The 18346-nt window shown below is 34.6% G+C and overlaps 1 pseudogene; it reads right to left on the bottom strand.

The window, feature by feature from the left end:
- The window catches only part of LOC112922041 (chromobox protein homolog 3-like), a 171763-nt pseudogene that overhangs the window by 136205 nt on the left and 17212 nt on the right, over positions 1-18346 (bottom strand).

Below are 18346 nucleotides of genomic sequence, written 5' to 3'. Positions count from 1 at the left end.
TACCCTCTGGCACTCATTTGTCTTACTGAGGATAAAATCAGGTTTCTAAAGTCCTGCTATCTAGTCTTCACCAAGTCCATATAAGAGCTTATCATCCATGAATGGACCAGTGTGGTATCCTGTGGACTGCAGGCAACTGATAATCTTGGAAATCAAAGTATGACAGGACTGGTTTGCTGATATAGCTCTGAATTAGGACTCTGGAGATGTATTGCTGGTCTTACCAAGTGAAATACAACTGCATCTGATTCAAAAACAGAAATTCACCAGCTTGGTTCTATATCGATATATCAGATATTAGAGGAATGTGTTGATTTACTCAGGAAGCTACATGTGGAAGGACAGCTGAAATTGGAGCCACCAACTCTTTAAATTTACCCACCTATACAAAGCAATAAAAAAAATTAAGTAAATAAGCAATGGGTTCAAGATATGAGAACAATATTGTTGAATTCCCAACATGGAGTCATCTAATTAGATGACATTCTTAAATGTCAGGTGGATAAGATGACCCATTGTGGCCCTTTTTTCTGCAACTGGTCATATGGTCATGGTCATTATTTACAACTTTTTTTTTTTTCACACTGTCCCACATTCCTTTTGCTCTCAGCAAGCACCTATGTCGTATGTGATTTCTTGCCTGGTATGATGACCACATACTGGTCATTAATTTAGTGGATATTAACATCCTAAAGAACACCATCCCAGGGAATCCCTGGATTGCTCAGCAGTTTGGCGCCTGCCTTCAGCCCAGGGTGTGATCCTGGAGACCCAGGATCGAGTCCCACATCGGGGTCCCTGCATGGAGCTTGCTTCTCTCTCTGCCAGTGTCTCTGCCTCCCTCTCTCTCCTCTGTGTCTTTCATGAATAAATAAATAAAATCTTAAAAAAAAAAAAGAACACCATCCCAGCTTACAAGGAATTGACTCCCAGATGGTACTGTCACTGAATCTTTAAAAGCTCATTCCACACTTCTCTTAGCTCATCTACTTTATAGTGATGGGCAACATAGCAGTATCAGTTAATCCTGTGGGTATTGCTGTGCTTCCTTTTTTATGTAAAATTCCTTGGTCAGAAAACAAATTTTTTCATCAGAAGTAGTCCTGCATGAAATACATGACGGTGACTAAGACAGTCAGTAAGTCTAAGGATAGTGGTTTTGCAAGAAAAAAATCTGGGTAAGGAAGACAAGTATTTATCCAGAAGGGTGTCTATTACAGAGAGAATAAAGTGTTGACCTTCCTATGATATAAGTGGTCTGATAAAATCAACTTACCACCAGATTCTGCCTGACCCCTCGGAGAATGGTTCCCTGTCAGACACTCATTGTGGATCTCCCCTGTTGGAAGTTTGGCAATTCCACAGTGGCTGCAACTAATATCACCTGGTAAGTGAAATTACCTGGTAAGTGAGTGACTTTCAGGAGAAGCTGGTGTGCTTCACCAGAGCTGAATATACTGGCTCAGGACATGGAGAAGGTGAAGGAAAGGTGGTGAGAACTGCAGAAGGTGTGGTTCTAGAAGCTGCCTCACACCAAATGAGAGAGCTAACAAATCAGTGACAACATGTGTGTCATATGTGCCCCAGCTGCCGTAGTGCCTGGGATCTTTTATCAACCAAAGCTGAAGAAATGTGGCTTCTGCTTCTGTGTTTCTAAAGTGTCTTTTGTAGCCAACACTAACTAGGAAAATGGAATTCTAGGAAATATGTTTTTGTGTTAAGTTGACAAATTAACACTATTTTACTAATTGTTTTTTACACTTACTATGCTATTTTTCCTCATTTGATGTGTCTGTTGAGAAAATAAAGAATGTCACTTTGGGTATAAAAATGATGGATTGAGTCCATTAAATGGATAGCAGTTTTTTTTGGTCAGTGGCAGAAATGAGGGCCACTTTGGTAGTATTTTTTTGATTCACAAAAATTATGGATTGCCATGACTGATTACTAAGATAGAGTAACAATTTTGCCTTTGAGTAAAAAGTAAATTGTTGTGACGCCTAGATGGCTCAGCGGTTGAGCATCTACCTTTGGCTCAGGTCCTGATCCCACATTGGGTTCCTTGCGGGGGGCCTGCTTCTCCCTCTGCTTATGTCTCTGCCTCTCTCTCTCTCTCTCTCTCATGAATAAATAAATAAAATATTTTAAAAAATTAGATTGTCTTAAGGCAAGTTTTAGCAAGGTGCCTTATTTGGAAGAAACACAAGTCTGATACTTTGCCTAAGTCCTTGAATTTTATTATTTGTTGCTTTTTTTTTTTTTAAGTTTTCTCATGAATAGATTGGAGACTATATTTTAGACATGGCTGAGATTCTGAGAAGGGGATTCTTGTGCAAGTACCTACCGAGGGAGAGAGTCTGGTGGTTTCTTATGAAACTAAATGTGTTCTTGCCAAGTGATCCGACAATTGCACTCCTTGGTATTTACCCAAAGGAGGTGAAAACTTATGTCCACACAAAAACCTGAACGTAGATGTTCATAGCAGCTTTATTCATCTTTGCCAAAACCTGGAGCAACCAAGATGTTCTTCAGTAGGTTAATGGATAAATAAACTGTGGTACATCCAGATGATGAAATACTGTTTAGCACTGAAAAGAAATGAGCTGTCAAGCTATGAAAAGACATGGACAAATCTTAAATTCATATTACTAAGTGCAAATGCCAATTTGAAAAGGCTACATATTACATGAATCTAGCAATATAACATTCTGGAAAAGACAAAACTGTGGACACAGTAAAAAGATCAATAATTTTTAGGAATTTGATTGGGGATGAATAGGCAGAGCACAGATGAGTTTTAGAGCTGTTAAGATAATCTGTATGATACCATAATGGTAGACACCTGACATTTATACATTTTGTTTCAAACCCATAGGACACACAATGTGAAGAATGAACCCTAATGTATCAGTCTGTATTCATCAGTTGTAACATATGCACCCTCTGACAGAGGGTGTTGATAATGGGGGAATCTATGCATTTATGGGAACAGGGAGTATATGGGAAATCCCTGTACTTTTCTTTCAATTTTTCTATGAACCTAAAATGCCTTTTTAAAAAAATGAAGTCTTAATTAAAAACAAAGAAACAAGACTCATAAACAATACTTCCACGTTCCTACATTTATAGTATCTGCTATAATTGTTTACCCCAATACACACACACACACACACACACACACACACACCTCTTGTTGTCATGATGTTACTTATATTGTTAAAACTCTCACTTTACACCATTTCCTCATCCCATATATTATTCACACTCTACCTAACCATTTTCAAGGCCTCAGATCCTGACATATGGTTCTACCCACTGCATCAAGTGTGCCTTGGGGAATGTGGTCAATTTTCTATTCTGACTGCTTTATTGTGTGAGGAGAACTTGCTTGGACTCTGGTAAATACTTCCCCTATCCTACTCAGTTCTAATTAAAGATTCTACTAATGCAAAGTGGGTTGAGAAGGAACTGGAAAGTCACTGGGTGTGTAGTGTTCTTAGCCACACTAATCTTCTTTCCCCTGTCATACCTCAAGAGGCCTGTCTGCATTATCTTCTTACTCTCCAACTTAGATAGAGCTTTGCATAAATATATAGCCAATCCATATTTGTCAAATTGTCAGAACCCCTCAAATATGTAGAATCTCGAATAGCATGGAGACTTTAGCCTAACTTTGGCAAACTCTGATTTTTGTGCAGACTAAAAAGTGAACTGCTCCTTCTGTTGCCCAGATCTAGAGTGTTCTTTGGTTGCTGTTATGTTGGGGCAGAATCATGGTTAACCACTTTAAACAATGTGTAGGAAAAAAAAATAAATATTTCTTTGTGCCTATTTTGTTCCTGGTTTCTGTTTGAGAATAAGGAGACTTTCAGGATTTCCTGATTCCATGGTTATCTTCATTTTGAAGAACAGTGTTTTGTTTTGTTTTTCTTTTTTTCCATCCAAAAGTTAAAAATATACTCCTAAACTCATAATCCCCAATAATGTAATATGAACTGTGCTTCTAAGCTCCAAAATTGTTTTATTTTGTCATTTACGAAGTCATCCTGGAAATATTTGTTTTCTTGCCTTGCAAATATTGGCTAGTCATGTTGGGTTACTGTGAGATATAAGCAGAGAAAGGAGTATTTTGGAAAAAATAAATTTAAAAATAAGTAAACAAAGTGATTTTACAGTATGTTTTTAGGGATTAGTTATTTGACTAGTTCTTTGAATAGTTTAAAACAGGATGAAAGTCCTCATGGGGGAGAATATGCTAACATTAAAACTACCCCCATATTTTAAAACATAAAAAAGATGACTTTTTGTGTGAAATTGATATGAAATATTTAATTTTCAGCATTTTAATGATGCCATATATTGTATTTGAAAAAAATAATATTACCTTTAAGGTAAAAGGAACAATCCTTTGAAACAAATACCTTGATAGTGACCTTTTGGAAAGGTCAGCTTTCTTTGTAATGCATTGAAATAAATGCATTGCATGCATTTGGAAGGACTAACCTGTAGTTGCAGAAGAGGTTTTTAATTGATAGATACTCTTCATCTAGGAAGAACGTTTGGCCCACATGTCAAAAAGTTTAACTCATTGCAACACAAAGGAGAACCATGCTTTACCTATGTCTATATTTTTGTTTTATGCTCTCTCTTGTCTTTTCAAAACAGATTCATTTCATTGACTTCAAGGGTCATGTCTATATGTTTAACAAACATAATGTAATTTCTCCTGCAATTCCCCACTTCCAACTTTTCACCTCCATTTTGGGCATTTCCAGTGAATGTCCCCACCACTGCTTCAAATCCAGGATTTAATATCTTTCTCCATCAAACCATCACACACTGTTCTTCTCATAATTTCTACTGATAATGATCATTAGTCACTGGTTATCTAAGACTGAAAAGTTTGAATAATTTTTTCCACATCTGATCACTCACCCCCGGTTCATCCTTCTCCCATTCTATTCTCTTTTTTGTTTTTTACTTTACTAATTTCTTACTTCCTGATCTCAGAAATACCATTCTTACTCTGATTTCTCACCTCACATCTGAACCTCATACTATACTTTCATTTCTAAAACTCTAATCAATCTTCACATCATTGTGACATGAAAATCCTCAGTTTTATGTCCCATACCCTGTTGAGAAAGTTTTGAGGAATCCTATAATTTAAACTATGGGAAGAAACCAGATGCCTTAACTCAGCAGTTACAGCATTCCAAAACATGCCCCTTACTCACTTTTCCCACGTTACCTTTCACTTCTCTAATGAAAACCTTTCTACCTCCAGGAAGGCTAATTCTCTCACATCCCCTAAGCATTGTTTGCCAAAACTCTATAGGTGTTTCCACCATTTCTGTTTCCTTCTGACCTATTTCACCCCAGTTTCCAACACAGAAGTATGTAAATCACTTTTGTATTCTTCTAAACAAATCATCATGTTACCTTGCTCTATAATTTTTATCTTAGTAAAAGCATCCATAATAACTAGTTTTAATATATCACATCATTAGCTTCTAGGAAAGTGTATTTTAAATAAAGAGATGTTTATCCATTTTACATATAAAACAAATGAAGATCATTGAAGTTTGCTGAATTTCCCAAAGACACACAACCAAGAAACATTTTTTGATCTAATGGTTCTTTCTTTACAATTATACTTTTCAATTATACTACATTCCCAGGTAGCATTTCACACCATTTACAACTGTTACTACCTGGCAATGTCTCTCAGTTCACAGCCTTTCTGACTGGTGTGGGGCAAGTTACATGCCTTTTTCACATCTAATCTAGCAAAGGGTTAGTACAATTCAGAGGTTAAGAAGTAGGGCTATGGGATCAAATAATCCTGAGTTTAAATCTCATCTCTATCACCTACTTGTCCTATAAACTTGGATAAATTATTTAATATTGCTAAATTCAAGTTTCCTTGTCTGTAAAATGGTGATGGTGATAATACCTACCTTATAGCACTGGATTATAATGAGCGTTTGATGAGTTGATGCATGAAAACAACATAGTGTCTACCATCCAACAAATACTATTTTTATTACTACTTGCAACTGGTAATAGGGAGAGTGGTTCAGAGAGTAAAATCTATTTTTCAGGCAGATGTCTATGATCTAGAGGCATTTAGATTTCTTAAACCATAGATGATGTTTAATATAATGGGGAAAAAAGACATAATGATGAAATTTTAGTCACTTTGGCTAACTAAGATGACAATTTTGATAATGATGTCTTTTTTACTAACCTTAAATTCTCATTTAAATGCATTATGTAACTGAGTTAACTGTATTCTCAGCATATGTATAAAATCAGGCCACAGGTGATGGTTAATTTTATGTATCAACTTGACTGGACCATAGAATGTTGAGATATTTGGTCAAATATTATTCTGAATGTGTCTGTGAGTGTGTTTCTGGATGTGATTAACAGGGGAATCCTAGACTGAATAAAGCAGATTGCTCTCCCTAATGTGGGTGGGCATCTAATCAAATGAAGATCCAAATAGAACAAGGGGCACCTGGGTGGCTCACTTGGTTAGGCATCTGCCTTTTTCAGGTCATGATCCCAGGATACTACATTGAAGCCTCATGTTGGGCTTCTTGCTTATTGGGGAGTCTGCTACTCCCTCTCCGTCTGCCCCTCCCCCTACTTGTGCTCTCTCAGTCTCCGTTTCTATCTCTCAAATAAATAAAATCTTAAAAAAAAAAAAAAAGGATGAGAGGAAACTTTGCTTGCCTCACTATTTGAGCTGAGACTTAAATCTTTTCCTGCCCTCAATCTGGAACTTATAACACCAGCTCTCCTAGGTTTCCAGTTTGCCAACTGCAAAACTTGGGACTTCTCAGGTCAGCCTCCCTAATTGTGTGAACCAATTCCATCTCTCTCTCTCTCTCTCTCTCTTTTTCTCTCTCCTTCTAGTGCCTGTTTTATAGTAGGCATAGTGCTAGATATTACTAAAAAGGAATCCATAAGAGAGTATTTGAGTTTGTGGTGAGCCTGTTGAATGAGTGAGCAAAGGGCTTAATATAAGCAGAAATTTAAAACAAACAAAAACCATAGCATTGAAAACAGAGCCACAGTCTGAATGGTCAGAACCAAGGGGACCCACTGCATAAAGAAAAAAAATAAATAAGGCTGAGAATTTGGCTCAACTTAGAAGCCAGGAAGACTCCCTTTATAAGGTTTGGAGCCTTCATTCTGATGATAACTAAAGGGAAAGGAGCTAGGAGAAGAAAGGGGGACATTTTTAACCTCTAAAAAAAATTCTTTGCTTTGAGTGATTATTTTTCTAAAGGCAGCTACTCCTACAGTTCTATCATGAAAAAAAAATGTCAAAAATAACTCTTATTTTTTGGATACTTTTGTGTTTTTATTTAATATTAGTTTCATTTCGTAAATCTTGTAAGTTCAAATAAAATATAGCTTTTACAAATCAAGGAAACATGTCTAAATATTAGCCTCTTCCCAAAGTATGGGATAATTAGTGAAAGTACTTGGCTTGAGTTCTTAGGTTTTAGTTTATAATTTGTTTATAGAATCTCTGTTCTTGAGTGGATTCATTTAAGCCTTTCCCCTCTCCCCTAATCTCTAGGGAGGTAAATTGGGGTTCCTAAAGGCAAAATAATGCCAAGAGAAGTTCTCTTGACATTTTCAAGGAAATGTTGGGCTATTCTGATGGAACTTTGGAGTTGTGTGTGGATCCCATCTAGTTCGACTAGTTCGGGAAGTGATATGAAATCCAGATAAAGCAGTTCAGGCAACCTGCTTGCCAGATGCTTAAGGAGCTTATGTGGCTTTGACTTGCCTGGGGAAGCAGAGAAGAAACAGAAACAAAGTGGCCAAATCCTTTCTCAAAACAGCCAAGAACATTCCATTCATCAGAGGCCAAAGCATGGGAGGACTTTTATTTTAGTATTGGTAAATTGTCTTATATTGCTGAGGTCATGTTATTCGATTTTATTTTATTTTATTTTATTTTATTATTTTATTTTATTTTGGTCTGGTTGTTCAGGACACTATGTTTGTTTTTAGTTTATGATGCTCATTTTATCTCTTTTTAAAATAAACAACTATGTCTTAATAGAAAACAAAAATCTAACATATTTTTGTGTTGGTAATGGCTTTTCATGTTGTGCCCCTATAAACTTTCCTTGGATAGTTAAATTCATCTAAACTCATCTATTTGTTATATATCAAATGCTGTCACTGTAGTTTATGAGTCACGGGATCTATAAGGTTTACTTTTCTTGCTTTCACAATGCATAAAGTATTTAGTATGCCTTTCCTTCTTAAATTGATACTTTTAGGGGCTAAGCAGACATGATTCTCAACTTCCCAACCGCAATGCAGAAAACGTTTTTATTAGGGACAGATCATAGATTGCCATCACTGGAGGGGTTTGTTATTGTCTTCTGGATTTGTATAAACACCTTGGGAAAGTGGATGCTGTCCCTGACATTCATGAGATAATTCCGTCAAAATGACTTAGCATATACCTACTCCCAACCAAGAATAACTGAATTATATAAATATATATGTATATACATTCTGGAAATTCTATATAATTATATAATTATAAAATTAGATAATATATATGTGTGTGTGTATATATATATATATGTATATATATCTCAAAGCTACACACACACACACACACACACACACGGCTAGTTTTATAGCTAGTTTAAGTCCCTTAAGAATATGAGAAGTCTTGAGGATAGTTCTAATGATAAATTCTAGGAATAAGGACATGAACTATAAATGTATTAGTCCTAATCCCTAACTGTGTTGTTGTGGCAAGAATGTTTTCTTTATGCCTGGGCATTTTTTCCTTCTATGATAACCAGTTCCAGGTAAAAACTGAGGGTTTGTAATCAGGAAAGGGTAATGAACCCTATATATTTTCTTAGTGTTCTCTTGGGAGTAGGATGTCTTCTCCAGACCTACAAGATTCAGTCTGTTTTTCCTAGATAGTAAGAAAGTGGAGGAGTGCCTGGGTAGTCAGTAGGGTAAGTGTCTGACTCTTGGTTTTGTTTCAGGTTATGATCTCTGGGCTGCAAGATGGAGCCCCAGGTCCAGCTCAGCACTGAGCGTGGAGCCGGCTTAAGATTCTGTCTCTCCTTTCCCTCTGCTCCTCCCACCCATCTACCAAACCCACACCCCACTTGTGCACGAGTACACTCTCCCCCTCAAAAAAAAAGTGGAAAAAGGAAATGAAATTACAATTAAGAATTTTCAGTTAACAGCTTCCTACAAAGGACACTGAAACACAATTAGTTAACCCAATGAAATATTGTAATCTTATTTGGCAGATATTTATTGAAGAATCAGTGTGTTTTGGCATTGGGAAAACAGAAGTGTATTACTCAGGTCAAGTTCGTGTATGGATTTCAGAAAACCAAATATTGCAGTAACTTAAGATAGATGTTTCCTTCTATCATCACATGTAAAAATCTCAGCTTCTTCTGTCTTGCTGCTCTGCTCTTCTCAGACCCTTGGTTGAAGAGCTTTACCCATGAAGACAGTATGTTGGCCAGCTGAAGGAAGGAAAGGAAAGGAAAATATGAGGGAAGGACAACTCTCCATCTCCTCCCTCATCTTTAGGAATGCTTTCCATAAGACATATAGCACACCTTTATTTTTATCCCACTGGCCAGAAGTTAATCATGTGGTTATAGCAAGTTTAGGGAGAGCTGGGAAATGCTGTCTTTTCTGATTATTTACATTTATAGTTAATATTTCATAAAATCTTTGAGGAGGTCAGCCTGTTTGATAGATGCTCATGAAAATCAGGGAGATGGGTTTTTGTGAATATGTCAGTGAGAAATTAAAAAAAAAGAAATCTAAAGGGGATGGGAGGACTGGATGACTATAGCATATTTGTGGCAATTTAGATTCAAGAGTGATTGTAGGTGAGTGAAGGACCCTATTGTGATAGCAAACTCTCCTGAGATATTTATCTTCTGGAACTTATCTTCTTTCCTCAAAACTTGGTGAATTTTTGAAGGTATGAGGTGTTTTTTTTTAGAGAGAATATATTTTCCTGTCATTACTATGACATTTACCTCCGCCAAAGGACTGAGGTGAATATCTGCAAGAAAGGAGATGATCTAGGAAGCTAATTGAATTAGAGATCAGTTTGTTAAAGAGTATGGAAGAGGGCTTCTAGCTTTTTTAGTTAACTGATCTACATTGGATATTTTCAATGTAGTTAACCAATACTTTGAGTTAGAACAAAGCAATATTTCATTCCTTATATTTCAAAATGAGTGTAAGTTAAAGACAGAAAATTTTGGATTTCAAATTGAGGTTTATGTAAATACTATCTCAATATGAAACTGAGTTCAAGTGTGTCTTTGTGGATTGGGAACCTTATCATTTTCAAATAAATGAAACAACCCTATTTAAGTGACAATGCATATTTATCAGGCTCTGTATATCTTTAAATTTTTATTTCACACATTATCTGGATAAAGAGAGGAAATATTTTTTAGTTATCAAGCCATCATGTTTAGAGAATGTTGGATGTAATAAAATATTAGTGAAATATTGCATACTGGTTATATGAATATACTACCTTGTGGGTTAGAGCCATAAGTTGAAATACACCATATTCTCTGTCAAAATGAAGCTTATAATTAAGCTGAACAGAAGGCAAGATCCAGGATAACTAATATAATGCAGTACCAGATAAATACCAAATTAGTAAAACCTATGATAAACAAGAAGAATGCAGAAGGATCCAGAGAAAGGAAGACTATTTTAAGTCTTTGCATTGATGCATTCACAGACAAAAAGTTTATCTTGATATATTTATTGGAATGTTGGTAGAATTTAAATAATTTTTCATGTATGCGGTCTTCTGAAAGCAGAAAAATTTTTTTCTTTAAAGCACTTTAGATATAACCATTCTTCAGGTACAATACTTGAAATCATGTTTATTTTTTGAAGCTAATTTATATTCCAAATCTTTTGCAAGTATACAGTGATCTAGAAGTTATGAAGCTCAGGATGAACTGAATGTGCAACTTCCATGCTGACTGTTGCTGCAATGAAGGGCCTAGGTTCTGATCCCCATAAAACACATTACCTCACTGTATCAGGTACAAGGTACCTAGCGCATAGTATCTAACAAGCATTATTGGCACAGAGTTTTATTATGATGCCTAATTAACAGAAAAGATGCTATTACAATAAATGATTAGGTGAAAAATGAAACTGATGAACCAGTCCCTAACTCCACCAGATTTCTTTTGTTTTCACTTGTTTTTACCTTGGTCACACTGGCTGAATACGAGTTGGTTTATTTCTTCCTGAACCCATTGCAAAAAGATGAAGATGCTTTACTTATTAGCCTATGCAATCTATAACCAGGTCATAGGTGTCTTCCATAACCCTAAATACATGTTTTTTCTCTTTCAATTATTTTGATATAATGCTGATCACAGGTAGAAGAGCCAGAATGACTTTTTCAAAGGGAATAACTCAGTTTTGATTCTGTGCTGACATCTTGCCTCCACAGTGTTATTTCTAGCCCTATTAAAATCTCATACTCTTACAATTAAAACACAAGCACCTTGTTTAGAGTACTTCTGGTGTCACATTAAGTCTACATTGTCAATTATACATGGTTAATTGCATGCTGAATCATAGTAAGTATGTAGCCATTATATATTAAGAAGCTAAATAAGATCTTTTTATTGTTAGATCCTGGAAAAGCAGAGATATATCTTTTTCTGCAGTGATGCATTTGGTCTAGGCAAATCACATCAGCACACCTTATTTGTCAGAATGGCTTGATCTTGCCTAATCAGGAAAGTAAAAACTTTTTTTTTCTTAGGCATATACATACTGACATACTTTAGTAATTTCAGTACGTTAAATGTCAAATTACATGTGACTATCTGGTAATAAATAGACAAGAGATTGCATAGGAGTCATAGCACAGTTACACAGTGTGTGGAATATAGTGTATGGAACTGAACATCAATTCTTTTAAATTCATAGGGTGAGGTCAGTATAACTTTTCTTTTGGTCATGCAAGGTGATACATATATCTTCAGAGCACAAAATCCTCAGTGATCACAAGCGAAGCTTAAAAGTAAATGAGGTCTTTTTTAAAAATGCAGTCACTTTTAACAAGACTAAGTTTATGTAAATTAGGTATTGAAATAAAGAGAAGCTAATATTTCAAGTATAAATGTTTGATGTGGAATTGTGCTTTTGTATTTAGTATTTTGAAATTCACATAATTTGTTTTATTCCATGGTGCTTTAACCAGCAAAATCTTCTCGGACCTTATCACTTTATTTATTTATTTATTTATTTATTTATTTATTTATTTAGTAAGAGAGGGAGGGAGAGGAAGAGGTGCAGCGGCAGGCAGAAGGAGAGAGAGAATCTTGAGCAGAGTCTATATGCAGTGCAGAGCTGGACACCGGGCTTGATCCCATAACCCTGAGATCATGACCTGAGCTGATATCAGGAGTCAGATACTTTACCAACTGAGGTGTCAGTTGGTAAAATTAAGTAAAGATTAAGTCAGCTTAATTTTGACTTAAGTTTGTTATTGATGATTAAAGGGGATTTTAAAAAGTGAATCACAAAACACACTGGGATCAAAAACAGTATGCACGTGTCCATGGTCTGGTGAACACAGTCACCAGGGCATTGGCATGTACCTCATTGCACGTTATTGAAGCTACAGGCTGACTGAACTCTTGATCTGGAGGCAGCAGGTAAAGAACGGGATTTGCATCTTCACTGTGACATAGGTCAGGTATTCTGCAGCAGCAGGAGACTGGAGTCAACCTTTGGAACTACACTAGTGCTTTCCCACTCAAGGAAATAAGCTAAACAGCCCATTTCCCTGCTAGTCAATGCTACAAGTTGGCAGAAAGCTTTGGACCCGAGAAGCCAAAACCTAATGGATGAAGACATAACCCTACATACAGGAAGTGACTTGCTGACCAAATTGTTGATCTTCAAGATCTCCTTGGTGTAAGTGCTGATCTGCAAAATCATTCTGAGAAGTGGCCAGAGAGGAGGTGGCAGTTATAGGTACTGAAAACAAAAAGAAAACAAAACATTAGACCAGAAGGGTAAACACAAAAGATAGAAGGATAAGGGAAGGGGAGAGGGAATCACACAAACACACATACACACACATGCACACATTACATAGTGTTAAAAAACAAAATTCAACTGAGTAAATTTTTATATCTAATTGGCTTTATTAAATGATTCATGAATTAGGCATCATCCTATCTAGCAAGTAGAGAGGAGTCTCCAAAGAGTTGTACAAAATGGAAGGTTTTTATAAGCAGGAAAGTGTGCAAGAAAATTATTTGCGTATGCGTGCCTGCATGCGTGTGCGCACCCGTACGCGCGCGCGCGCACACACACACACACACAGACACTAGGATTCTTCCAAGCAAGTTCACTCTCCCTTAGTGGGGGAGAACAGAGGGTTTTATCATGCAGATTACCTCCTCTTCCTTTGAGGAATGGAGAGTACCCCTGTAATAGATTACCTTAGTGGTACTTCATGAGAAAATTCCTGACTGACCAGTTAAAATTTATATTTCTGGGGAGATCCAAACTGCAGTTAGATTAGGCACTAAGTCCTGGTTCGGTGACCGCCTAAATGATGCCATTTGGACCTGTGGCTTTCTTTCTAACAATAGTTATATATATATATATATATATATATATATATATATATATATATATATATAATGTATCTAATACACATACAATATATATTATTATAAGATAATATATAATACATATCAATATATATATCCAACAAACTACAGTTTCTGTATTTGGGAAGCTAAATGGAGATATTAAACTAAAGTTATAAATGTAAGGGAATCATATGCAAAGTGATTTTATTTGAATCTTTACTACTCCTGGATTCAATCAGGATGGGATATAAGAGAGAGAAGAAAGAGAGAGAGAGAGAGAGAGAAAGATAGAAATGAAGAAAGAATGTAAGTCCTAGGACTTTACTATGAAGTAAATATGAAGAGATTTGGCTAAAAATGGGAGACCAGAAGAGAATGTTACAGTGAGTGTATCAAGAAGAAAATCAGTACATAGTAGAAAAATCAGGAAAATAAAGTTGCACAGTTCTTGGTTCACAGTATCCAGAAAACATTTAGAGAAAAGATATAATTTTGTATAAAAAATCTCCTTAGAGCTAATTGTGCATGCCATTCACTTTGATCATAATTATTCCTTAGCCACAGAAATGTATCAACAAAAAAATAATCAAATTGCCAAAAAACATAAGGAATCTCAAATAAGCCCTGTTGGTTGACTAAAATTATCCACTTTTTAAGAAGCAAAAAAAATGTAAGAATACAGTTTACTAAAACTCAAAGACTTCCATAAATGGTGTACACAAAGATACACATATTATTTATTAGTAGAAGAAAGAAAAATGTAGACTGTCCTTTTTTAAAATAACAAATTTAAAAAAAAACAAGGAAGCAGAAATAGAAAAATATATTTAGTAATGCTACAAAATATCTTAAAAAGCAGCCCCATTATGTAGCTTTTTTTTTAATATTGGCAACAAAAATACATTAGATAAAATTCTGGAAAATCTATTCTTAGAAAATGGAAAACATTTATAATAATTAATGTATTTTTTAATGTTTGGAAAAATTATAAATGTTTATTTGAAATATGAGGAAAATCCTTATAAATAGCTAAAGAAAATAGATTAAATATAAAATGGAAAACTTACATTTACTAACTATGCAAATACTGTTACTGATAATATTTAGAAATCTTAAGGCAGATACTCTCAAATACTGGTAGTCATGTAAATAGATAAGAGTTTACTGGACTACAAATTTACAATATATATGAAAGACTGAATATTTTATCATAAAAATATAAAGTATTTATGTAGGTAGGGGAAATATTCAAGCAAGCCTATTATTATTATATTATTATTATACTATTATTCATCACACTTGCAAATCAAAAACACCACATAAAGATATCATGATGAAGTGGTTAATTTCACTATGGTATATCTGCATTATTTAGTTAGTGAAAGCAATGTTATAAAAAAAACTATTTAAAAAATAAATAAACTATAATAAACACATAATTAAATTTTAAAGTATTAGTTAAGTGAAAATAATTCATAGGATTGTATACATAAAATATTAACTATGTAAAGGGCATATACCATATGTATACCATACCAACATGCAAATCATTGTAAGTCCTAATTAAAGCCAGTAATTGTTTTCTCTGCATAAGTTTATACATGATATTTGTGTAATGCTTTTTATCACTGTATATAAAGAACATATATTTAAATTCAGAAATAAACACAATTATATTAAAGATTTTAGACAGAAGAAAGGTGAGTTGGTTTTGGAAGAGCAAACCAATATGTGAAGTTCAGTAACTTTATGAGGAAGAAAATAAATTCAATATGATCTGTGTAAGATTTTTAAATGGGTTAAAGCTCATTTCAATGGATCTTTGAAGGTAAAATGTTGGAGCAGTGTTTTAACATTTTCTCCCACGACACTGATAATGATCTCACAAAGTTGTTTATAATCATTTTATTGCATTCATCAGCTGAGACTAATTATAACTCAGATGAAAATCATCCTTGCAGAGTGCATTCTAAATATTAATAAACATAAATAATGCAAGTTTACTATTAAAGCAATTCAAAACAACAAACAGAACCCACAGGGAGTTCCTTAAAATTAATCTGGTTCCACATAAATTCTGTCTTAAAATGTTCAAAGCAACAATATCCCATATCACAGGATATATTAACTTTCTCCTTTCTTTTTGTTCTGTTTTCTAATTTTGTAGGACAAAGTAATAGATGTGAGTGGTTGGCAGGTCAGGAAGAGTTTAGTGGTAACTTCTAATAAGGAAAATAGAATAACTTAAATATGAATTAGCTAAGAAAGAACTGAGAACAAGCTCCTCTTGTTGCTTTTCTAAAATTCTGGAATGTTACTCATACCTTTTATCTTCATTTCCTGGACTGTCAAAAATTGCAGCTATTGAGGATATGGAAATGTATTTGTAACTTCAAATATCTATTTTAAATAAATGGCCTTCAAATCTCAGATAAATTGACACATTCGATTTTAAAACTTGTAGCTTTTAACAGTATCGCTATTGAATTTTAAGGGGTCTTATTTCGATTGTTTCAGAATGAAAATATATCACACAAGCAAAATGATTAGCTTTACGACCTTGACAAATTAAGTAACATTTTATAGTTGCCATCTGATCATTGATAAGTTTTTCTCCTTCACAAAGTTGTTATTAGCATGAAATGAGATATGATTTGTAAAACACAGAACACAAACTCTATTAATGTCTATCCCTATTATTACTGTCATGTTTCCTTCCTGGTTCTGCATGCCATTACAGTTTATTGCCATTCCTTTCCTGTTACTGGACTCCTTGAATTTGAAGAGATGTGTCAATACCAGTTTTAATTCTGCCGCTTAATATGTGGTCTCAGTTTTCTCAATCTCACTTTTCATGTGTTAAATGGCATTAGCAGTACCTGAGGTTAACCTATAGTCACCTATAGCCACTCCAAATACATGGGAGAGGAAAAAGATAAAACAGACATGTGAAAATACTTGTAAAGTCTAAAATGCTATTCAGAGAGTAACTCAGGTTATAAAGCTGCACATTTGTGCTAATTCTGAAATTATACAATGTCAAAAACTTTAGTTACAATCTGACATACAATGAGCAAGTGCTTCCAAACATATATAAAGATAACTTCTAGAATTTTGTGGTGATTGATCGTGTTTATATAAAAAGACACAAATTAAAAAAGAAAACCATGATGCTTTTTCAAAGTTTCCCTTTTGTCATTCAGAACACTTGGTGTTCTGTAGACAAAATTTATGTTTCCTTGGATAATGTCAAAAAGTTCGTTTTCATTAAGAGATTTTTAATCAACCAAATACAAGAAATCTTAACATTCTACTTTGGTTTTTTTTCCCACAATGCTTCTTATCATAATTTCTAACATGACTTTAGGAAAGATCTTTCATTTCTTCCCTCTCTATAAAAGAAATGTTTTATTTTTAAAAAAGAAAAACCTATTTAGTAAATATGACTATAGTCATACCATGTGAAAGTTAAAAGCGTGTCAAGTTCAATGACGGTAATGAATAAAGAAATTCCCAAAACAGAAAGTTTGACTTAAAACATTTGCTGCATTTTAATGCTTTAGCTTAAAGATGCAAGTGGTAAACTCTCAGCAAACTTAATCACAAGGTCAGTAAGAATGGAGTTCCTAAAGGTCATATTTCAAGACAAGAGGAGAAATATCTAGATTCAGTGTTTATATATTTTGTTAAATCATTTAGATTTGCATAGTAGAAAACAGAAGAGTGACCAATTTACATGATGACTTCATTTAATCATTAATGTCACTAAAATTCTGAAGGTGTTGTTATCCTTTTGCATATTTGCAGATTTTTCTGCTGACTCTGGATTGATATGGTGGAATGAACATCTCTATAAACAGTTCATATTGAGAACAAGTTTCCCATAAGTGGTGAAATTGAAAAGTTTTGTCTTTAGTCCCTTCAGATCCAGACAATTGTACAGGCGAATTAAATCAAAACTTAAAGGAACAGATCAACTATGTTCTGTAGAAAGTCTTCTTTGAAATATAAGGCTCCCAAACTCATATGATAAACTCTAAAATAAGTTTGATGGTCAAACTGGACAAGAATAATATAATAAAAGAAAACTGGAGTCAGTCTCATTGATGAACATAATTACTAAGATCTTTGGTAGTAAAAACAATACATGATGATGAAGTAAATTGTAGCATAGGAAGACAAGGCTTAAGTGATTTAGTTCACAGCATTAACATCTTCCAGAAGGAAAATGCTAATGCTCTTCTCAAATTGCTGCATGTTCTTCATCATCATTACCTTTCTTTTCTTCCCTGTCCTCCTTTTCTCTTCCCTCTAACCTCTGCTCCAACCTCTAACAAATACTTAATTTCTCATATGCCTAAATTAATTTAGCCGTCTGTCTCAGAGTAAAGGTATCTCAAAAAACTTATTCAGACTTATGTGTCACATTCATAGAAACATTTATGTTAGAGACTATATATGGGATTAAGGCAGCCAGTGCCATGAGTTAAAGAGCCATAGATAGTAGTACAAGAACCACTTAGGATTTGGAATGGGGGTGACTGACTTTGTATCTATTTAAGCTCATCTCTGAGCTCACCACAACCCTCCCCATGGGAAAGGTGATGGGAGACCTTACTATTACACGCAAGCTGAGTTGCTCTTTGCTGCTG

Source organism: Vulpes vulpes, chromosome 1, assembly GCF_048418805.1.
Source record: "Vulpes vulpes isolate BD-2025 chromosome 1, VulVul3, whole genome shotgun sequence".
Lineage (NCBI taxonomy): Eukaryota > Metazoa > Chordata > Mammalia > Carnivora > Canidae > Vulpes > Vulpes vulpes.
Note: the sequence above shows the minus strand (reverse complement) of the source record. Positions and strands in the feature narration are given on the sequence as shown.